Source organism: Papio anubis, chromosome 12 (genome assembly GCF_008728515.1).
Source record: "Papio anubis isolate 15944 chromosome 12, Panubis1.0, whole genome shotgun sequence".
Taxonomy (NCBI): Eukaryota; Metazoa; Chordata; class Mammalia; order Primates; family Cercopithecidae; genus Papio; species Papio anubis.
Genome location: NC_044987.1, coordinates 99,834,211 through 99,858,983, shown reverse-complemented (window position 1 = coordinate 99,858,983; position 24,773 = coordinate 99,834,211). Strand labels below are relative to the sequence as shown.

Below are 24,773 nucleotides of genomic sequence, written 5' to 3'. Positions count from 1 at the left end.
TGCTTCTCGTTAAAAACAGTCTCCCCACTGGAGTTGAACATATACATACGGATATTTTAAAAGGGAAGTCTACATGTAGCCACAAGGATTTACTGTATTGGGTCACTTCAAATATTCCCAATGGTCCAAGAGGGAGAGAAATTTTGGCATTTTTATCAAGGCTGAAATTTTTACTGTAGATACAGAGATACTGCAGTGTATGAAGAAAGCCCTTGTCTAGTGAAGGGGATAGTATACCCCAGACTTCGCCTTTAAGTGACTAAAATGTTCTCTACTCCTGAGATGCACAACACACCTTGTTTGATTTTGAAGTAACTACTATTTTTTTTTCTGGGAGAAAAGTTGCTCTTGGGAGTTCAGGAGTGGGGTACTTTGATGACAGAAATGAAGAGCTCTGGAAAAATATTGCTCTTGGAAAAAATTAAAGCTATAATCAAGGTAATTAAATGTTCCAGTTGCAATGATAATATTATGTGGTGGTTTGGTAAAGGTCATTATAGTATAGTTTAGTATAGTATATGAGCAGTGATTTTATACCTACTGTTTCTATAATTAGTTCAATATTAAGTAAAAGTATAATGAGGAGAGATGTTAAATCCTGGATCAGTCAAATAGAAAGGTGGCTTTAGCCAGCAGAGTGTTACATTGAACATAAATATGTATAAAGCAAAAAATAAGTGACAGATGATATCTCCTCCTCAAAGTGCCAAGTGGCACAGCCAAATCAGAATTAGAAATGTGAGGCCTCAGTCTGAAGACTTTAGAAGATAAATTGGGAGTACCCGAAAAGCTGATTGAAACACAGCGAAGGGTCTTGTTTATTAGAAAGCACACAAGTGCCAATTAAAGGTCAGCCTTTTTCCTAAAAGCAGTAACAACAGAACAGATTACCAATAGGACTTGGAAGCAATGCAGGCAGCATGGTTAGGAGAGAAAGGAGAGATGTTGGAGAGGAGAAGAAAGCAATGGCACCAAGCTTTTAATTTGAAACATCAGCTCTCTATTGCCCAAAGCCAGGTCAAATGGCCTGAAATCCAAAAGCAGGGAAAAGTAAGTCTCTCAGAATTCTTTGACTTTAAAGATAAGACTGCAAAAATATTATGCTTCCCTTCTTTTAACTGTTTTGGTATATTGTTGCTTTAATAAACAGAAAAATCTTTACTTGTGTTTCTTGTGACTGCCCTATGAACTCCTAAAAACTCACTGAAGCCCATGACATGATGAATTGATTTTGTGAGTTCTGTATGGGGATGGTGATTAGAAGAAAAGGAGAAGGGGCCCATTCATTTATTCATTTATTATTTTCAGCAAAATATTAAGTGGGTTTCAAAGAAATTTGCCAAGAAAGTGGTTTGACTCCATTTGAAAAGAGGGCTACCCAAAATAGAAAACCTATTTAAGATTTATATTTGCTTTTAAAAATACAACCATAGAGATTTGAACCTAGGCTATGGAGGTTATAACATGAAACCAAGGATCAAAACAGAGGTGTTTGCCCTTGTAAGTTACCATTGATGCTCTGTCTACTCCTGTTATCCTTCTTCCTTAAAGACAAAGACCAAAAATCAATTCATCTAGCCCCATGGTTACTACAATCTTTTTCCACAGTACTTTGGCTTTGGGATGAATATAAATCAGAAGAGAATGGAGGGAGGAAAATCTCTCTGGTTTCTATTCCATTGGGTCATTATTTTTTAAATATAAGTAAGATCAAACTGTAATTTATAGCTGAGAGTTCTGCAAGGTTTACTTTTTTCTCTCCCCACCTACATTTTCCTCTCTCATTATAGATTAATGAAGGTGAGCAACAGAGCTTTGCTCAGGTATCAGTATGAAAAATAGTCGGTAGAAAATACAAAGATTTTGTCCAGCAAGAGTCGGGGTGGGAGAGAAAATTCTGGCTTTAGAGACAAGGAAAAGAGAGTATTAAGATACACCTTCTTATCTTGCAAACTTTATTTGTGGCCACTATTAGTGTGTAGACTGTTTAAAATTTAAAATTTGTGGTTGCATTTTTTTATGTGTGTGTGTTTCTCTCTCTAAGAAGGAAAGCTAATGACCAGATACTGGTTGAGGACACATTGGTTTGGAAGATAGCCAATAATAGATGCAGTTATCAAACATACCTCTTTCCATGTTTTAAAAATTAGTCTCTGAGACTGCAGCAAATATTATGTGTGATTTACTTTACAAGAAAACGGTAAGATGTACCTGCACTAAACTTTGGATGTCAATGTCATTTATAAACATATTTATAACTAGAAATTTCCTTTGGGATCAGAGTAGTATCATCAGAAGCATGTGGAAATCTTGTCAAAATTAATATATATCAACCTCATCTCTCAAAATTCCAATAATCATCTTATTCACAGTGGAGGCCTGACCTATGTTTTTTCAAAAAGTATTTAAGTTATTGTAAAGCACACTCGGGATTGAGAACCACTGATAACCCAAAGTTTTCACAGATGAAGGAGTGTTTTAGTTACCTCTGCAGGACACGTTACCTAAGGTAGGTGCTTAACACAACAGACATTTATTATCTCATAGTCCTGTGGATTCAGAGTCCAGGCACAGCTTAGCTAGTCCCTCTGCACAGAGATACCTACTACTACAAACAAGGGGTTGGCCAGTCTGTCTTGTCTTCTGAGTTTGGAGTCTTCTTCAGATCTCTTGTTGTTGTTGACCTAATTCAATTTCTTGCAGCTATAGGAAAGAGGTCCCATTTCTTACTGGCTATCAGCCAGGGGCCACTCTGGGCTCCTAGAGGGCACTGTAGCTCCCTTGAGTTTCTCATAGTTCTTCTTAGACTCTCTTACTATATGGCAGGTAGCTTACTTCTTCAAGCCTAACAGAAGACTAACAACAGTCAGCTAAAATGGAGTCATACATAAGGTAACACAACAAAAAAGTGACTATCCTGTTACTTTTGCCATATTCCCTTGACTAGAAACAAGTTGCAGATTCTGCCTACATTCAAGAGGAGTGGATTATGCAAGGATTTGTCTCATTGGGAGGCAACTCAATGTTTGACCACCACGAGGTGGTCAAACCAATTTGACCAAATCAGATTATAAAGCTAATTGAAGGAACACCAATTTTCTTATTCTTCTGGGTGGTCTTTCAAGAGAGAAAGCAAAAGTGAAAGGAAAATCATTCATATATAACATTCAGAGTTAAATATAGAGTATGTGTTTCTGCATCTTAATTGAGCTCCTCATAGAATGTGAAAACACTAATTTATAGTTTGCTTATTTCCCTCTTATACAGGTAAAGTTACTTGTGTAAAAACACTAAATAGTTAATTTACAATGAGTCTTTAGCCCTAACATATGGTAGTAGTTTGCAAAATATTAATTTCTGTTGAAGTCAGATGTTTTTGGTGAGTGCAACTACATTTTGAATAATCTACATTTATGACTTGAATCATTCAAGTGGCAAAATATTTTGTTCTGAAGGAAAATGAAACAATTGACAAAAACTATTGATAGCAATTTGAATTCAAGGTATTTCCCCATTCCTACCATTTTATAGCCACTTAAATATTTTTGGAGTTGTCTTTCACAAATATTTGGAGGAACCTCAGGAGGAAGTTGGTTATTTTAACTGACCACTGGCTAGGATAGCCTATGCAACTCCAAAACTTAGTTGATTCCCATCTGTTTCTAAGTCTCCAAAGTATCCTAATTTTTCATTTGGGAAGATTTTCTAATGGCTTTTTTTCTCCTGTTAATTTAAGATTATTTTATCTCAACACACCAATAACAATTATGTGCATATGTTGAAAGTATTTAGGAAAATATAATTTTATATTACCATATTAATGTATTTATATAAGATACTATTAGCAACAATTCTTCTCTTGCCCAAAGGAACGTTTCCTAAGTTCCCCAAATTTGAACCATTTTTGAGACATTGCAAACATATAGCCACAAGTACCCACCAATCACATATGCCAAATGTTACTATTTTGTCAGGTTCATTTTATTAACATATCCCTTTCTGGAAAGAAATATAATTTTGTAAACACAATTGACTCCTCCTTACTTCAAACATGCCCTCCTCTCCTTACTAGAAGTTAACCAGGATAGAATTAACTACTATCCGGAAGTATGTTTATACCCTCACCACGCATATTTTATACTTTCCCTCTATATAAATGTACCTATAAAAATATGTAATATTAATTTAAATAGTCTTCTATTTGAATAAATTGTAGTGATACATTTGTTAACTTGCTTTTTGTGTTCAACATTGTAAATGTGAAATTTTGCATAGTGATTTATGAGGCTCTAGTTCATTTGCTTTGACTGTCGAAGAGTAGTATTCTATCATATAGCTGTACCATAGAACATTTATCTATTCTTCAGTTGAAGGACATCTAAGTGTTTACCATTTCTCATCACAATAAACCAGGACCTGTACACCTGAACACACACCTATATATGGAAAAAAGTCAAACTTTCTACATTCACACACATACACACACACAAATATATATACACATATATAAATAACACTAATATATTTATATATACATAAGTAACATTTTCTGTCATATATTGTGTTCTATTTAATTCTATTTGATTCTGTTTCTTATAGGTAAAAATTGTGGGTAAAGACTTGCTAAATTGACTGGCTAATCTAATAAGGGGCAATTATTAGCACTTTGAAAAATTATGCTGTAAGTTACATACCCAATGGCAGACCAGTTATAGGAAATAGAGATCTTCATTTTCCTGATATTATTAAATTGCTCCTTAAAGAGTTTAAAAATTTTACGCACTCATGAGTAGTATAAATGACTTTCTATTTTCTATGTTCTCTGTTTTCTTTTCTGTTCCCTACATTCTGTAGTTTTCTCAAACTGTCCTTCTCTGGTTTTGGAAAGATGATTAGAGGAGAAGATGAGAGGTGTTGTGATTCTCTGAAAGAGTCATGGTATGCCTTGGTAGGACTCATTGTGCCAAAAATGTGCATAAGCCTTATAACAGAATAGAAAACAGAATATGGAATCATCTAACTATGAGACAACAGGTGTTTCTTTAGATGAGTCTCTCACTCCTACCCCTAATAATATACATATATTTTAAGAAAGCAATGACCCCAGGGCTTTGGGTTCTTCTCAAGCTGGTAGCTTCTTTATTAAAGTTGCTGAAACCACTTCCATATTTTTCTAGGAATAAGATAAAGGGGAAGCATCAGGAATCTTCATTCATTCACTTATACCTTTGATTTCTTGAATGTATTTTGCATGGCTTATTTACAGATCTCTTATTAAATGAGGTTGAAAGCATCCTACCAGAAGATAAATGGTCATCCTTGACAAATTTTAAAACAGAACTACATTTTGTTATCTGACTTGGTTCTTTGGGATTATTTGTTCCTTGTTTCTTGAAGGTCTGGTGGAGTTTGTCTGTAAAATCATTAGGCCTACATTTTGTTGGGGTTTGTTATTTTGCTGATAATCTCTGTGGTCTCTTTGTCATTGTGCTGTTTTCTTTAATTTCTGCATCTGTTACAAACTTTTCTGATTTGTTTTCACATACTTTTTTTTTTTTTTTTTTTTTTTGAGACAGAGTCTCGCTCTTTCTCCCAGGCTGGAGTGAAGTGGTATGACCTCGGCTCACTTGCCTCAGCCTCCTGAGTATCTGGGATTACAGATGCCTGTCACCATGCCAATCTAATTTTTGTATTTTTAGTACAGATGGAGTTTTGCCATATTGGTCAGGCTGGTCTCAAACTCCTGACTTCAGGTGATCCACCCACCTCTCCCTCTCAAAGTGCTAGGATTACAGGCGTGAGCCACCATGTCCAGCCCACATTCATTCTCCTTTTTTATCTTTTTGAAATATTTTTGTAGTTAAATGCTATATAAGATATGCATTTAAAGCTTAAGTTGTCATTCATCCTTCCTTGTTGAAGTAACACTAATTGGCATTCAGTTCCAAATATTTTATAATATCAAGTATAATTTCTCCTATGTATGCAGAAATAATTGAGTAAAATGCTCTATATATGTAATTGGGTCGAGTTTATTCATTGATTTCAAATGCTCTGTAAAGGTTTTATATGAGGGACCTCTTCACAACCTTTGATCAGACAAAATCGTCAAGAAGATTGGATTGGAACTAGCTTTAATTTTGCTAAGAATCTCTATGATGTCTTTATAATTATTCTTCCTATTCCTCCTTGTTTCTGCAATCATTTTGATGGTTGATCCTAAGTACTCAGTGAAGTGTGTTAAAATCTTCCACTGTGTTTATGAGATTGTCTAATGTTTCATTTTAGTTCTGTCATCTTTAGTTTCATATATTTTGAGACGATAGTATCGTTATTAGGTGCAAATTTAGAAATTCTCTCTCTTCTATTAGTATAACTTCATGTTGAATGGAGATTCCCTCTGCTGTTAGAGCCTTTTGCCTGTTTCTATTCAGATATGTCTCCTTCTGTTTAGCTTACCCCACTGACTAAATTATTTTTATTTCTCACACCTGGAAGTTCTTCCCCCACCATTTTTTTCAGAGCTATATATTTGTTGTTGCTGTCGTCTTTCTTTGTTTCATATCCAATATTTTGACATTTCTACCTGTTTTATAATAGAAAGTGTGTCTAGGTTAGTCCAATCTGCTATATGGTCAGAATCAGAAATCCAAACCACAATTAATTACCAAAAGCAAGAATTTACATTCTAACTAAATAAATTGGCCAGGCGCGGTGGCTCATGCCTGTAATCTCAGCACTTTGGGAGGCTGAGGAGGGCAGATCACAATGTCACGAGTTGTGTCACCAGCTTGACCAACATGGTGAAACTCTATCTCTACTAAAAAAAAATACAAAAATTAGCCAGGCATGGTGATGCACGCCTGTAATACCAGCTACTCAGGAGGCTCAGGCAGGACAATCACTTGAACCTGGGAGATGGAGGTTGCAGTGAGCTGAGATTGTGCCACTGCATTCCGGTCTGGGCAACAGAGTGAGACTCTGTCTCAAAAATAAATAAATAAATAAATCTTATCCAACTGATGTATTCCAACCAAAATAACACAAAACAGAAGCCCTATTGATTTTCTATTTCTAGGAGATATAATTTAACTTATTAAATTATTTCAGAACTAGCACTTTATTATGATGATTTCTACCAACAACACCACTACTACTATTTCAAATATCCAATATTTATAGAGTGCATACCCTGTGATAGCTACTTTATAAAATACTTTATGCATATCAACTAAATCTTCACACAAATACTATGAAGTAAGTGTCATTATGATTCCCTTCTGACTGATGAAGAAACTGAGTTGTCGTGGTTAAATAACTTGCCCAAAGTTACTTAATTATTAAATGACAGAACTAAGATTTGAACCCAGATCTTCTAATTCCAGGGCCCTGATCCTCACCACAATGCCACTACTGCATTAGACAAAATGAAGAGATGTCCCTTCCCTGGGTCCCTCACTTTAAAAGGATAAGAACTGAATTTCCCTGGCCAGTTTCTTTTCATGAACATGGACTACATGGAGCTAAAGCTATGTTCCTCCCTATAGTTCCCTGCCATATTTTACACCATGTCCCAGTGTTCATTCAGACCCAGAATTCCCTGCCCAAACTCTTTTTCAGAGTCTGCAAGGGTCTGTTTTCTCACTGTGTCTTCCTGAGAGCAGCTATCACTACTGTAATGGGTACCTCTAGCCCAGGGTGGGCTTTACATAAGGTTTGTGGTCAGACCTTGGACATATAGGCTAGAGTGTCCACATGCATTCATATTGGGTCTCTTATACAAAGCTGGACTTAACAGGGGTAAGAATGAATGAGATATGGGCTTCAGGAAGTGATCTGGGCACCTAGGATTGATGCTGCATTTCAGTAAAAACACTTCTAGGAATCAGAGTTCTAATTTTGAGCTTGACCTTGCAGGGCATTGTGCAGATGATAGAAGGATTTTATTTAATAATTATTTAGCATGATTTGTAACTTTAAATATTCAGACATTTGAATGTGAGCCTCCAGTCATTAGGTGGCTACAAATGCTAAGAGTGAATTTATGTAACATACATACTGTCCCTTTGTGGACTTGCCCCTAATATGACAGCTTCCTCATTCCTTTTCTCCATAGAATTTAAATAAATGTCCCTGGAATATGGATTCCATTCTTTACTTCTCTCTGAGGATGTTCTGATTTGCTTATATTTGGGGTTTAGAGCTGGGCTTTTGTGCAATAAGAAGGCAGCAGAGTCGGCACATAGACTATAAAGAATCGAGCTCACAGGATTATTTCATCTACATCTTTCCCAATAGAGCATATAGCAGTTAGTAGCAATTCAAAAAGTGCTTGTGGGATAAGTGAAAAATAATAGCTACCATTAATGGAATATTTATGATATGTCAGAGGTAGTGCTTATGACTTTCTACAGGTTATCTTATTTAATGATATAAAACACTTTTAGTTAAATACCGTTATTACCACCTTCTAAAGAGGAGAAAACAAGCTCAGAGAGTAACTAGCTCTAAATAAGAAAGTCAGTGATTGACGTCTGGAGTTAAACTAAGTATGACTTTATAATGCATGCAGATGATTTATAATGTTGTTTTATTCCCAAAGAACTAATAAATTTAAAAATAGCTATGATTTTCCTTAAAGTCAAGTTCATCCTAGAAACCTAGCTGAAACAGTTGTTGTATGTGTCATATCATATGCTTTGCACATCTTATTTTGATGCTTTCCTAGGCAGGTGAGACTTGAACATCTAAATACAATAACATAAGTGTGTTTAAACTTAAATTTTGTTTCAAATCATTAGAAAATGAATGATATTCTATATATTAATGTTGGGATAAGAATGAAAAGAAAGCAGGATACACACTGGCATCATTTCCTTTTTTGCAATCAATATATTAACACATTTTTATTGAGTTATATGGATTATCACTATTTATCATGCTTCTGATTTAAGATGACAGATAGAATATTGTCATGTTAATTCTAATAATTCAATTCTTTATTGTATGTTTATGTCAAAAGTCCCATTGAGATTTGGAATGCTGATGACACAAATGCAATAAAAAGAAACCCCTTTATTCATTTATATTCAGTGAAACAATATTAGATGATACATTCCCTTTTCCTTATGGTTAGCAATTTGAATCTCATGATTCTCTATTAAATTTATTATTTGTTGGGACATAATTTGCAAAGATTTTATCTTTAATATTAGTGTTTCTGTTTTGGCTTTCATTATAAATTATGTGTTCACATTTACATGGTGAAAATATATTCTGGTGGAAATTATCATGGTGAATGGGCACAAAACTATCAAATTGAAAAGAAGCTGGAAAAATGTGCAGGAGATGATTGCATTTATTGATACTGAAGCTTGAGTCCTGTGGGGGTGTCCATGTCTGCCGGACTCTAAGAATCAGGAAGAGATCATTGTATGCTTACTTGCCTTCATTCTTGCTCTGTGATATATTCAGCAGAAGCAGGAACAACGTGTGGCAAAGGTATCAATGATTTATAGAATTTGGCCTGTCATTAGAATGAACTAAAGCCATCCTCAGAGGGTTAGCAAGAATTTTGGACAGAAATGTATTTATAACCATGCATTAGTAAGACTGCAATTCTGTCACAGGATCCTTAGGGTTTCGCTTTTCCAGCCAGAAATTTCTGTGGCCAGTGGTACCTTTGCCCAAGTTGTGCTTGGGCCCACTGGGGTTTTTCTGTCCACTTGGCTCAGCAGGCTGCACTCGGCTCATGATACTGGCCTAGATCTCATACCTGCTGAGGGCAGTCCAGGTGCTGAGTGGCAAAGGTTGTGTGCACAAGCGAGCATGAGGTAGGTCTGGCCACTACACACTGACAGGCGCACCAGCTGCTGTGGTGGGGCAGGCAGCTCCAGGTGCCGGCACAGGTGCTAGCTCTATGTAAGGCTATGGCTGGATTAGAGGTACCACAAGCAGCTTCCACTGCAGGCACCTCTGTGTGGACAGGGGGAATGCAGTGGTGCCCAGAAGTTTGGAAACACAAGGAACTGCAGAGCCCCAGAGAGGGTGTCACAGCCCTGGCTCAGGGAGCCCCTAGGTCTTTTATCCTTCTTGTTGCCTGCAATGTGATGAGCAGCAGGGGAGTGATTCAGTCCTGTTTGTGTTACAGCTCTTTCAGTCCCACCATTTGGTGGGTCTGGAGTACTTGTCCCACATCCATAAAGAATGAGGTACATGGACAACTGGAGGCTGAGCAAGGTGGAGAGGAGCTTTCTTGAGTGATAGAACAGCTCTCAGAAGACCCAAAGTGCATAGCTTGTTTCCTCAGGAGAGACCCAAAGTGGATAGCTTGTTTCCACAGGCAGGTCATCCTGAGAATGTCCAGCTCTAAGTGGAGAGGAGAGCTGTAGTGGGTAACTCTGTGGGTAACTCTTTTCCACAGGCAGGTTCTCCCAATAAAGAAACCCTAAGTTGGTAGCTCCTTCCCATAGCTGGTAGTCTCAATGTCTCTGTGAGTCTGGCTGAGTCTGGGGTTTTTATGGGCTCAGAAGGGAAGACGTGCATGCCGATTGGTCCATAGGCGACCAAGGGCAGGCTGAAAAAAGCACCATGAACTCTGACTCCAGGCCATGGACTCCACCCAGAATTGGTAGCCTAGACCCCAGGCTTCAGGCCATCCCTAGCTTGAAGGTGGGGTTTCCCCAGCGACCCGCTCCTTTCTGCCCAGGGACCTGTCTACCTTCTGCCATCAACATGCCATCCACAGCCACAGGCTGTTCCTGCCACCTCCCAGCCTTCTTCCTGCACTCGTCAGGGTCCAAAATCCAGAGGGGACCAAGGTGGCAGGGGGCTGGGCATGTCAGCACTGCCCCAAGTGCATGCACAGCTGGCTGGGTCACAAGAGAGCCTGGGCTCAGCCACAAGTTTGCTTTGCACTGGAGTGGGTGCTGGGAACAGGGAGAGGCCAGATAACAGTAGCAGGATCTTCCAAGCCTATGGATGTAGGGTCTTCCTAGGCCCCCAAGAGTGCAGCAATGCCTGGGTCAGAGCCATTGCTGGGTGGCTGCAGCTGTTCCTGGGAGTATGGGGCTCCCAACCTGCCAAATTGTTAGGGTGCAGGGCTCTCATCTCTGCCTGACTCCTGCTGGCTACCCAGAGCATGCAGTCCCAGCAGTGACTCCCCTGCTGCAACCAGCATCCCCACAGTGGTCATTGCAGATGGGTTGTCACTGCTATCACTTTGACCCGCCTTCTTATAAGGGAAAGTTACTTAACACTAGATACTGACCATATGCATTTCCATTGTTCCTATACTGACATTAGAATCTTAAAACTTGTTTAAGAATTGCTTAAGCAGATTCTGAATTCCAGCAGAACATCTGATACCAACCAGTTTAAGGACCCCCAAAGAGGAACCAAATCATCCTGAGAATACAATTTCTTCAACTTCCTGTCCCATGACTTCACCCTGCACTCTTCCACCAATCAATGATTACCACACCCACACTCAGACTCATACCAGAACCCTTAAAAACTCTAGCCCCCAAACTCCTTGAGGAGGCAGATTTGAGGTTTCCTCACATCTCTTCTTTGGTAGCTTTACAATTAAACCCCTTTCTCTACTGAAACCCAGTGTCTCAGCATACTGACTTGACATGCACGTTGGGCAACAGAACTGTTATGGTTACAGAACCATGAAATAAACCTACTGCCAAAGAGAAAAGATGAGATTTCTAACTATTAGTGAGCCTTAGTATTTAAGCATCATGCTTAAACCTTAAATGAGACTCTTTTAGCTTTCATATCAAGCCTGGATGGTAGGCAAGAGCCAAGGGCAGGTGTTCTGAATTCTACATAAAGGTTTGAAACCACATTTGCCTACTATGGGACACCAAATTCCTTACCCTTCCTATAATGTAAAGGATACATATAAGGGAGAGTTAATATGTGTCCTGATCTAATGTTTACTACAAGATAGCATTCTTTATTTTAATTATGTAGTTTTGCTTTTTAGAAAATATTGGCTCTTTGATTCAGGCATGTGGAAAGGCCACAGAGATTGAGTGCAACTAAGAAACTCGATTTGTACTATTTCCATGTGAAAAGTCTGGCTTTGTTATTTAGTATATTGTGCCCTTGTTCTTTGCCCTTAATCCAATTATATTGATATTATAGATATAATTGAACATGAAGCTAAATGGGAGGCCCCCTATTTCCCCTTGTGAGCCCCAAAGATTTGACACAGGTCTCAGTTAATATAGAAAGTTTATTTTGCCAAGGTTGAGGATCCTCACCTGTGACACAGCCTCAGGGAGTCCTGATAACATGGGCCCAAGGTGGTTGGGGTACAACTTGGGTTTATACATTTTAGGAAGACAGGAGACAACAATATATGTAAGAAGTACATTGGATTGGCCTGGAAAGGCAGGACAACTTGAAGCAAAGGCGAGAAGACTCAAAGCAGGGAGAGGCCTTCCAGGTCACAGAGAAGTGAGAGACAAAGGCTGCATTCTCTGGGTTTCTGATTAGTCTTTCCAAAGGAGGCAACCAGATATGCATTTATCTTAGTGAGCAGAGAGATAACTGAATAGAATGGGAGGGAAGTTTCCCCTAAGCAGTTTTCACCTTGAGTTTTCCTTTCAGTTTAGTCATTTTGGGGGCCCAAGATACTTTCCTTTCATGCCCTACAGAGAACATGGCTCTGTTTGAAGCATCTTACAGTGTAGCACATATTCACATTTAAATATTTGGAGCTACTTACACGAGAAATGTCCAGCTTAGACCAATCATTATACTCAACATTTTAAAGTAGTAAGACCTATAGTACATCCGGAAGAAACATGAAGACTCACATAAGGTCTGGGTTTTAACACATACTTTGAAACTTCCCTAAATATCAATTTCTTTCTGTTAAACAATGATTCATTCCAGGCAGTTCTTTTAAAATTGTTTTTAGGATTATATGAAATAAAACATTAAAAAGTAGTTTTTTACACTTTTTTTGCTAGCTTGGAGGTAGCCAAATAGAGTTTGTTAAATGAAATCAAAAGCAGAAGTATTTAAAATGCACAAAGGCGGGAGATTGTACCTAAATAAAAAGTTGACATTCTTTAAAATGTTTATTTTTCATCATGAAATTTTAAATACAAGCTGCATTTCTACAAGGCTCAATTTACCAACCTCTTTAGGAGATCCTGTTTAACTGGAAGAAGTTTGACAAATTTGGTGGCCATGTGTTATATGGATATTTTAACAAAAAGATAAACAACTCATTGAGTTACCTTTGACTCTAGAGGGATATAACACTTTTAGGTGGAAACCTGCAATATACTTGGACAGCTGCATAATGACTAAAATTAGCATGGGTTTACATAGTGCACAACTTCATTTGAATTTTGATGCTTTGGAAAGGAACAGAAGGTTGTAAATTTCCTAAGGGAAAGTCTCTCGAGAGTGTGAAGGTCTTAAACAAAATCAGCCCAATGTGAGAGGCATGTTGTGAATGGCTGAAAGGACATAAACAGAGTTCATCAAGCAACAAATGTATTGCCTTTTTTTTTTTCTTTCTTTTTTTTTTTAAAGTGACCTACTTCTGTGATACAAGCACTCTTACACTACTAGGGAAACAAATATCAGGTGGCCTCTCTGTTCTGCTTGTTGAGAAATGACGCAGAATAAGCCTGCTCACTCAATATATATGGCCATACATTTTTCGTATAAATACTTGTATGAAAAAGAGGAGGAAATTAGGAAGAAGAGGAGAAAACAAGAATGGGAGAATAGGGAAGGTAGAGTAGAGAAGAGGAGGGAAGAACAGAAGGGTTGGAGATGGGTGGACCAAAAAAGAAGAAAAATAGTGTGGAATCTGCTTTATTTTTATAGTTAGCAGTCATAAGGATGTGGGTCCAAAAGATTCTGGACTACAAGCTGCTAAGAGGTAGTTTACTCCATGATATGGTTTGGTTCTGTGTCCCCACCCAAATCTCTTGTTGAATTGCAATTCCCAATGTTGGGGGAAGGACCTGGTAGAAGGTGATTGGATCATGGGTGTGGATTTTCCCCTTTCTGTTCTCATGACAGTGAGTGGGTTTTCATGAAATTCGATGGTTTAAAAGTGTATGGCAATTTCCTCTTCACTCTATCTCTTCCTCCTCCTGCCATGTAAGTTGCCTTGCTTCCCCTCCACCTTCCACAATGATTGTCAGTTTCCTGAGGTCTCCCAAGCCATACAGAACTGTGAGTCTACTAAACATCCCTTGCTTTTTCCAGTTTCAGATAAGTCTTTATAGCAGTGTGAGAACAGGCTAATACACTCTGCCAGATATTTTGCGACCTGCCCCATTTTCAGCCACACTCTTCATATGGGGATAAGAAATGACTCTTTTCCTCCAGTTGATGCCAGTGTTGGGATCTTCTACCTGAATTTGTGAGTAAAGTACAAAGTTGTCTAGGACAGTGGGTTTCCATAGAGGTCTTCAAACTTCAGAAGCAACAGTACAACATAGCAAAGTGGTTTTCAAAACTTTTACCACCATGGTTTCTTCTAGTATTTTCTTTCATGTGAACCCAATATTTTTTTCCTACTGAACAGAGCCCATAGACTTAATAATAGCATGTTTTCCATGTTTTTATTTATCAACCAGATAAATTATTCCCTTGTTCTTCCAGATTGATGTTAAACACATGGTTACCTCCTTGAGTTTACTTGAATCCAACCACAATGGCACTTGATCATTCAAATAGGCTTTGTGTTATTATGAATGATGACAGTCACTGCCTTTTTGAAATATTGAAATTAACACATGGTATTACTTAAGCATGAGATTAATACACATGCAAAATTATATTAAAGTAGATGTGAAAATGAATTCAGATAAATCTTCGGATCAGCTAAATGAATAAATAACTAGGTAAATGAAGTTGAAAAGGGACCCTATTTGGTGTGTTCTCACACTGCTATGAAGAAATACCTGAGACTGGTTAATTCATAAAGAAAAGAGATTCAATTGACTCACATTTTTGCATGTCTAAGGAGGCCTCAGGAAACTTACAATCATAGTGAAATGAACCTCTTCACAGGGCAGCAGGAGAGAGAATGAGTGACAACAGTGGAAATGCAAGACACTTATAAAACCATCAGATCTTGCAAGAACTCACTCACTATCAAGAGAATGGCATGGGGGAAACCATCACCATGATTCAATTATCTCCACCTGGTCCTGTCTTTGACACGTGGGGATTATGGAGATTATAATTCAAGGTGAGATTTGGATGGGAACACAGAGCCAAACAATATCACTCCCTCCTGACCCCTCCAAAATCTCATGGCCTCAACTTTCAAACCAATAATGCCCTTCCAACAGTTCCCCAAAGTCTTAATTCAGTATTAACCCAAAAGTCAAAGTTCAAATTCTCATCTGAGACAAAGCAAGTCCTTTCTGCCTATGATCCTGTAAAATCAAAAGCAAGTTAATTACTTCCTAGATACAATGGGAGTTCAAGCATTACGTAAATACACCCATTCTAAATGGGAGAAATTGGCCAAAACAAAGGGGCTGCAGGCCCCATGCAAGTCCAAAATCCAACAGGGCAGAAATTAAACCTTAAACTTCCAAAATGAGCTCCTCTGATTCAATTTCTCACATTCAGGGCACACTGATGCAAGAAGTGAGCTACCATGGGCTTGGGAAGCTCTACGCCTGTGGCTTTGCAGGGAATAGCAGCCCTCCCGGCCTCTTTCATGGGCTGGAATTGAGTGTCTGTGACTTTTCCCAGCACACAGTGCAAACTGTCAGTGGATCTACCATTCTAGGGTCTGAAGCATGGTGGCCCTCATCTCACAGCTCCACTAGGCAGTACACTAGTGGGGACTCTGTGTGGGAGTTCCAACCCCGCATTTCCCATCTGCACTGCCCTAGCAGAGGTTCTCTATGAGGGCTATGCCCCTCAACAAACTTCTGTCTGGACATGCAGGTATTTCCATACATCCTCTGAAATCTAGGTGGAGGTTCCCCAACCTCAATTCTTCTGTGCACCCTAAGGATCAACACCACATGAAAGCTGACAAGTCTTGGGGCCTGCACCCTTTGAAGTGATGGCCTGAGCTATATCTTGGCCCCATCTTAAAAAGTCCAGCTGGAATGCAGGACACCAAGTCCCAGGACTGCAAAAAGCAGCAAGGCCCTCAGCTTGGCCCATGAAACCAGTTTTTTTTCTCCTAGGCTTCTTGGCCTGTGATGGGTGGGGCTGCTGTGGAGACCTCTGACATATCCTGGAGATATTTTCCCCATTTTCTTGGTGATTAACATTTTGCTCCTCATTACTTATGCAAAGTTCTGTGGTGAGCTTGAATTTCTCCTCAGAAAATGAGGTTTTCTTTTCTATTGCATCATCAGGCTGCAAATTTTCCAAAGTTTCATGCTCTGCTTTCTTTTCAAACATAAGTTTCAATTCCAAACCATATCTTTGTGAATGCATAAAACTGAATCGCTTCTAAAAGAACCCACATTACCTCTTGAATGCTTTGTTGCCTAGAAATTTCTTCTGTAAATCATCTCTCTCAAGTTCAAAGTTCCACAGATCTCCAGGGCTGGGGCAAAATGCCACCAGTCCCTTTGCTAAAGCATAGCAAGGGTGACCTTTACCACAGTTCCCAACAAGTTCCTCATCTCCATTTGAGACCACCTCAACGTGGTCTTCATTTTCCATATCACTATCAAAATTTTGGTCAAAGCCATTCAACAAGTGTCTACGAAGTTCCAAACTTTCCCACATTTTTCTCTCTTATTCTGAGCCCTCCAAACTGTTCCAACCTCTGCCTGTTACCCAATTCCAAAGTCACTTCCACATTTTCAGGTATCTTTATATCAGCACCCAACTCCTGGTACCAATTAACTACATTAGTACATTCTCAGCCTGCTATGAAGAACTGCCTGAGGCTGAGTAATTTATTTAAAACAGAAGTTTAATTGACTCCCAGTTCCCCATAGATGGGAAAGCCTCATGAAACTTACAATCATAGCAGAAGATGCTTCTTCACAGGGTGGCTGGAGAGAGAATGAGATGCTTATAAAACCATCAAATCTCATGAGAATTGACTCACTATCATGAGAACAGCATGGGGAAACTGTCCCCATGATTCAATTACCTTCACCTGTTCCCACCCTTGACATGTGGGGATTATGGGGATTATAATCAAGTTGATTTGGGCAGAGACACAGAGCCAAACCATATCAGCCCCCTTGGGGCCTCCTGAAAATCTTAAAAGAAGTTTAAGAATTTTTTCTCTCTTGTCTCACTGATTCTGTTATGTGGTCCATTCTCCTTCCTCACTGTCTCAGATAAGTAGAAAGATGCAGTAGAAGGTAGAAGCAATGGTTGGAGCATCCAGTCCTGCTCCTAGCTGGACATGAGATTTTAGGGTGCTACTCTGTCTCCCATGAGCTCTGGTTTTCCATCTATTAAATGAGGACATTGGGTTGTGTGATCCTGCTATCTCTTCCTATTCTTTAGTGCTGTGATATTTTTTAAGCACTACTTTCTCGGAGCCTCATTTTTCTTATCTATAAAAATGGGAAGAATGCCTACCTCATAAGGTGACTTGAAGGATTAGAAGATAGTAATCAAGTATTTCTTCCTATAAAGTCTATTTTGTTCCTGAATTTAGTTAGCAAGAATTCACAGAGCAAGTTGAGATAAAGAGTATAACACTATTTGAATCTATTTGAGTTCAATATTTTATATAGCAAGTGAATTTTGGGTAGTAAGTATTCATTAAATGTTTTTAGTTCCTAGATATCTATGAAAGCAGCTTACATATAAGGCAACCTTCACTAAAGATTTACTCTTGTTTCCTTGACCCTGAGGCTAAAGACAACCTTGTTCAGCTTTGCAGCCCTGGCATCTAGCATAGTACCTAACAGTCAGGAGGTGCCCAGTGGATATTTGTGGCTTTCAGGAAAGTAATGAGACCCTGCTAAGCCTTTTCTGTAAAATATTCAATAATATCTATCCCCAATTGAGCTATCGTAAAGAATGGTCAAAAGATCAAATTCAAAAAAGGTAAAATCACAACTCTCATACAGATATAAAATGAACAGACGTTAAAGACTTTTTATAGCTCATTTATCAATGAGAGAACCACAGTATTATAGCCACTTCAAAGGAAAATCCGAAATAAAGACACAAGCATAAATGAGAAATATTGAAATAGATATGTTAATGCAAGCAAAACTAGCTTCTTCCACAGTGGAGAAGGAAGTCAAATGAACCACACTATTGAACAGAAAAAAATTTCTACAGAGAAAAATTATTTTGCATTTCTAGCAGTTATTTACAATTTGCAGAGTTGTAAATTCTGTAGACTTCTTCCACAGAATCACCTTCTGATAAGCAGAAGGGTGTACTAAATATAATATATAGTTTTCCATCGATGCACCAATTTTTCCCTAGTGAATAAATTACATAATGCATGGAAATTGCTTAACTGGTACCTAGCTTATAGAGGATCTCCAATGGATGGGTACTTTATTAAGTTTTAACAATGGCATATGAGAGTGGTAGATTAAGTGTCTTCTAGGTATTTCATCAATTGAACAAGAATTGGACAATGACTTATTCTACATTCCAACTTTGATCTTCATTCTCCCATGTAATTCAGGACTTTTTTCTTTCTTTTTCTTTCTCTCTCTCTCTCCTCTACCCTACCCCATCTCTTTTTAATTAGTTCTACTATGTTTTCTTACTATGTACCAGGAAGGATCTGCAAATTGCTGGATATGTTAAGACACTTCCCTCTAAACTTATTATCCTAAATATTCCTAGACACATTATCCTAAATATTCCTGTAATAAAACAGAATGACATTGATCAAAACCAAGTCTGATAAAAAAATTTACAAAGATTGTTTATTCATAAACTTGTGGCAAGGGGATACTTCTGCTATATCTTTCATTTAAGTAAAGTTTCCAAAGTGTTAGGAAGGGAAGTACATGTTAGGATATAAAATGAGAAAACAGTCAGACTTACCTGATTGGCAAATGTCCTGTTAAGATGGGATTTTGGAAACTAGAGAGGCTTTCTAAATGGTATATTTTACAAGTATTGGTTGGCTGCAAGGGGGCACTTGTGCAGTTTGGGGATGTTTCAAATGAGAGAAGTTTAATGTGGGGGGCAGAGGGTTTTCTGTAGCTGACTGTTTTCGGGAACAAGAGGGTATTAATGGGTGGTTTGTCATATCATAATGAATCTTATGGGCTGGTCAAAGAGAACTACCATGGCTGACAGTTTCTTAATAAAAATTAGTTAATATAAGAGAGTGTTAAATTAAATAAGTAATATAGTTTAGATGCACAGGAAGTTATTTTTGTTAAATTTAGTTAAAAGAGTACTGTAAATTCTAAATAGATGTGCAATTTCAGGCCAAAACAAATGTAATGGAGAAAAAAATTATGTGATGTCAAATAACAAAATTTCAACAATTTGGGTTTGACAATCTAATTGACTTTTATTAATTATTCATGAATTGGGCAGCATCTTATCTATAAAAATAGGAATGCACTTCATTGGATATAGCAGAACAGTCAGTTTTTGAAAGGTAGCTTGAGCAGAAACAAGTAAACAGCATATACATAAAAGCAGATTGGTTAACGTCAGGTTACTTTCCTTGTTAGGCAAGTTGAAGTGGAGGAGACTTCCTTATCATGCTGGGTCAGGATGACTGGCCCTTTTTCAGATGGTTTATGTGATTCTCTTGTTATTTTGGAGAAAAAAAAAAAAGCACTGTTTGGAGATTTTCCTGTTTTTTGCATGACAACATGAGTGGCTCCATTTTCCTTTGGTCTACTGGGGCCTATTGCAGGAGTTTAGTCCAAAACAATAGCCTTCTACGAATTTTATTTAATAGTTGTTAAGGTGTTTCATCATAATTATGATATATTGTGACAGGAAATTCATTATCTAGTTTTTTTTTTTTTGGAATTCTTCATTAGCCTAGTGCCAAAATAACTCTTTTCATTTGTCTTAGGCCAGATTCAACACAAAAAATATTTTAATATTTTGATATTAATTATTTTAAAAAAATAAAGCAGTAATCAATGGTCTTCCCCACCATCTGACTAAAACAAGAGAATATTGTATTCAGTTTCAGTTTAAATGGACTTGTCATCTAACTTACCCTATTTATAAGTCTTTGCTTTACAATTTGTTGCGGGAAGTCAAGGACCCCGAATGGAGGGACTGGGCCGTGGCAGAGGAAAATAAATTGTCAAGATTTCATTTTAATGTGGACATATATCAGTTCCCAAATAATACTTTTATAATTTATTATATCTCAATATTTTTACTTCAATCTCTGAATGTAAATTGTGAAAATTTCATTTTAATATGGAATGGGTTTATCAGTTCTAAAATTAATAACATAATTTCTTATACACTGTCTTTACTTTAATCTCTTAATCCTGTTATCTTCATAAGCCAAGAATGTACATCACCTCAGGACCACTATTGTGTTAACTGTACAAATTGATTGTAAAACGTGTGTTTGAACAATATGAAATCAGTGCACCTTGAAAAAGAACAGAATAACAGTGATTTTCAGGGAACAAGGGGAGACAACCATAAGGTCTGACTGGCTATGGGGTTGGGCAGAATAGAGCCATATTTCTCTTCTTGCTGAGAACCTATACATGGACATGCAAGTGGGGAAGATATCGCTAAATTCTTTCCCTAGCAAGGAATATTAATAATTAAGACCCTGGGAAAGGAATGCATTCCTGTGGGGAGGTCTATAAATGGCCACTCTGGGAGTGTCTGTCTTACGTGGTTGAGATAAGGACTGAAATACACCCTGGTCTCCTACAGTACCCTCAGGCTTATTAGGGCTGGGAAAAAATCCCGCCCTGGTAAATTTGAGGTCATACCGGTTCTCTGCTCTTGAACCCTGTTTTCTGTTTTTTAAGATGTTTATCAAGACAATAAGCTGAACATAGACCCTTATCAGTAGTTCTGTTTTGCCTTTTGTCCTGTTTCCTCAGAAGCATATGATCTTTGTTCTCCTTTTTGCCCTGTGAAGCATGTGAGCTTTGTGACCTACTCCCCATTCATACACACCCTCCCCTTGGAAACCCTTAATAAAAACCTGCTGGTTTTGTGGCTCAGGTGGGCATCACGGTCCTACCAATATAGGATGTCACCCCGGAAAGCCCAGCTGTAAAATTCCTCTCTTTGTACTCTTTTTCTTTATTTCTCAGCCGGCCAACACTTATGGAAAATAGAAAGAAACTACGTCGAAATATTGAGGAAAGGTTCTCCTGATAACACTTTGAAAAATGAGGCTAACAAAAGCATCTGCTAGACAGTGTGGATAGTAAGGTCTTAAGAAATATTACTGTGCTGATTGAATAAAATAATATATGTAAATGCAACTCACATAGCCCCAGGCCCATGGTAATGTCTCAGATGTTAAATTCCTTTCCACCTTCTTAGGGCATGCAGTAACAAGCAAATTTTAATCAAAACTATTATATTGAGTCTCTAATCAATAAACTTTTATTTAGCCTTTACCAGGCACCTGGAGATCTACTACTAGGTGTAATTGTATTTACAAAATGATCATAACATTTGATATAGTTTTTAAAAGAGAAAATATTTTTCCCATTACTTTCTATCATACAAAAAATAAAAATGGTGTGTGTGTGTGTGCGTGTGTGTGTTTAGTGTGAGCTCTAGGTGTTAAAATCTACCAACATTTATTGACCATTAAATAATACTAATTATATCTTTTTATTCTATTTTATGTAGGAGTTACTGGAAAAGCAAGAATAACTTATGCGGATTAACAATATGGAAACATCCTGAAACTACTTTGGAATCACCATAAATTAAGTGGGTTCAAGTTTTGCAAACAGAGAAACGGGTCCATGAACAATTTGCTACAGGTAAGTGAGAGGTATAATTTCCTCCATTAGAATCCTTCAAAGATTCATTGACTATGAGGTTGTTAATTACATTTCAGACAATTATAATTCTCCTTTGCTACATCTAACAGCTTCTTTTCCCTCCCGAATGTACACATGTGGATGCCGGCATATGGCTAAATGTCTGGCCATTTCATCTTGTTCATTTGGGCTTCAGTCAGTTACAAAAGGAGAAAGGAGGGGGAAAAAGTTGCCACCTCATAAAACTTTTACCAGTAGTGATTTATGCAGAAGGGTGGGAGTCAAACTGTTTCTCGAACAGATGTTTCTGAGCACGACCCCAGGAGTTGAAAGAGTGGCAGATTGTCCTGCTTGGGATTCAGAAAGAAACAGGCAGACAAATGGTGATGCCCCGGCTCCTTTTCTTTGTTAACTGGGGCAGTGGTTCAATCATTAATATGGAATAAAGTGTTTGGGAATGGTAGCTGGCTTTCGATTCTCTCTTTGAAAACCTGGGGAGATTGGAAAGCTTGATGTGGTCACAGCATGAAAATATTTTCTGTTGGGCTATTGGGAAAGTTGTACTTGTCTGAATGAACCAGTGAGGAAGGATGAAAGTATAAGTGACTCAAAACAAGTGGCAGTTTGTAAGCTGGAGGATTGGGTTGTGGCATCCTCTGTAGTTAATAATTGTTATACCATTAAAAGTCAAGGGGACTCACACCTATAAATGGAAGCCATCAGCTCTGCAAAACTGAAACAATCTCTTCTTTCATCTGTGGGGTTTCACTGTGTTAAGGGAAAAAAAAGATCAAATTATAGTGACATTAAGCACATTGTAGAGGAGAAGTTTGTACTTTCCCTTTTACTGGCAAATACTGGAATTATTTGTGATGCTTTAAGGCATAAGTAAAATGGTATAAGTGGACTGGAAATGAAGGTAGAAGGTTTGCTCATGCATTTTCCTATTAATATTTAGCTCTCTCTCAGTTGCATTTATAAAAGCTATCTGTCCTGCATTCATAATTCATGATCCTCCCAGAAGATAACCTTTTCTTTCATCAACTCCATCACATTATGTAGATTAAGCTGAATGGAAGATATGTTCATCTATCTTCAGGGATATCACTTTGTTTGGAGAGTCACATAAGAACCTAGCTATGGAGGTGTTTGCAAGTGTGAACTGCTCTGTAAAGATGAGGAAGCAATGGTAAGGTAAACATAAGGTACCAACCACTGAAGATAAATATCAACCAACAAGAGAGAGAAGACTTGAATCTTTCTTTTTAAAAGCATATGTAATTGGCTTTTTCCTTGTCGTAAAACTTAATATTTCTATTTATACTCGGGGAAGGATGTATCCTTAGGCTCTTTTGTTTATTGAGAAGAAAGACTCATTTAGGTGACCCATGTAAAAAGGTAATTTTTCTGGCAACATGTGTGGGCTGGAACTGAAACCAAATTAAGAAGCAAGAATAAAAAAGAAAGGCAGTTCTAGAAGCTTCTTATATGCTTGTGTCATTCTTATGAGCAACAGGGACTTTAAACTTTGTGCAACTCTACTTCTCCTTGACTGTCTATTCATTTCTGTTCTTTTTTGTTAGATTATTTTTCTTACCCTTTTAATAATTGTTCCTCTTAAAATTTTGCCTTGCATATAGCCTATCATGGCCTCTGCAGCTGCTTTCCCTTTAACAGCTTCAGTTCCTGCTGCTAATTACCTGTGTGAATCAGGTTACATTCAGGAAACAGAAACCATACCATTTATTTTAATATGCAGAATTACTAAAGAATAGTTAGCCAGTTATTGGCGAATAATAAAGGCAAAAAAACCACTGAGGAATCATAAAGATAGTAATTACAGGAAGTGGATATCCTGGATGCAGGGACAAAAGTAAGAGTCAGAGATTATTAGAATTTAGAATACTAGAGGAGGGGCTTTGAAGAAAAGGAATACAGGAATCTTGGGTGAGGGCATTCCCCGAAAAATAGAGGGACTTTAGAAGCTCAGCAAGGACTCCACAGAGCTAAGAATCTTGCCTTTAGGGACTGGCTGCCAGCTGGGACTGTACCCCAGAAGCTCAGATTGGGGTACCCATGGAGCTGGGATGCAGAATTTTTGGGGGGATGGTACTCAGCCAGTGTTATAGCCTGAAAAACTAAAAAGGAATCCACAGGCAAAGCTGGAATCACATCTCTGAGGAAGGGGTACCAGCCAGCTAGTGTTGTTTTATCATTCGCTTTTTTTTTTTCTTCTGGAATTGTAGAAAAATGTACAAAACAGAACCAACTGCTTTGCAATGGCTACTGGAACCACTTTCTTCTTCCCTTTCAAGCTTCTATTCTCCCTCTGTATCCCTGTATTGGCAAACAGGGAGCCAGGCGGCAAAGGAAAATACATGCTTTGCACTGACCCAGACCCAGCATCTCAAAGCAAGAGGAGGGTAGACTTGAACTGAGAGATCGTAATTTAATAACAAGCACACAGCCTATTCTGTGTGTGTTTATGTTTGTGTCCATGTATGTGTGTATGTGTCTTTCAATTTTCAAAAGAGAGAATATGATTGGCTCAATTCACCTGATCACAGAGATCATAGAATATGACTTAATTAAAATTTGCTGCACTTTTGGTCAAATGCCATTCCTGATTTAGTCAAGTGGCATTGGATTGTGGGTTATGAGAGAATTCTGTAGAAAACACGGCCACTTAGGTAGCAGGGCTATAAACTGAATAGTATTCCTTAAAATCAACTAAGGACATTCATATGATTGCCGTGCAGTACAGATACAAATATGTAGATGTCATATTGCTGATGACTGAATTTTTAATTCAACTTTTTTGTTTTTAAATAATTGTACGTTCACATGTAGTTGTAA

The 24,773-nt window shown here is 38.0% G+C and overlaps 1 protein-coding gene across 11 annotated transcripts in view; it reads left to right on the top strand.

Moving 5' to 3' along the window:
* LRRC4C (leucine rich repeat containing 4C) overlaps nt 1-24,773 on the top strand; it is a 1,317,608-nt gene that overhangs the window by 764,470 nt on the left and 528,365 nt on the right. For all 11 annotated transcript variants that reach the window (XM_017948475.3, XM_017948470.3, XM_021926805.2 and 8 more), the window contains one exon: nt 21,781-21,917. The gene's annotated coding sequence lies outside the window, so the exon portion shown is untranslated. The remainder of the gene's footprint in view (nt 1-21,780; nt 21,918-24,773) is intronic.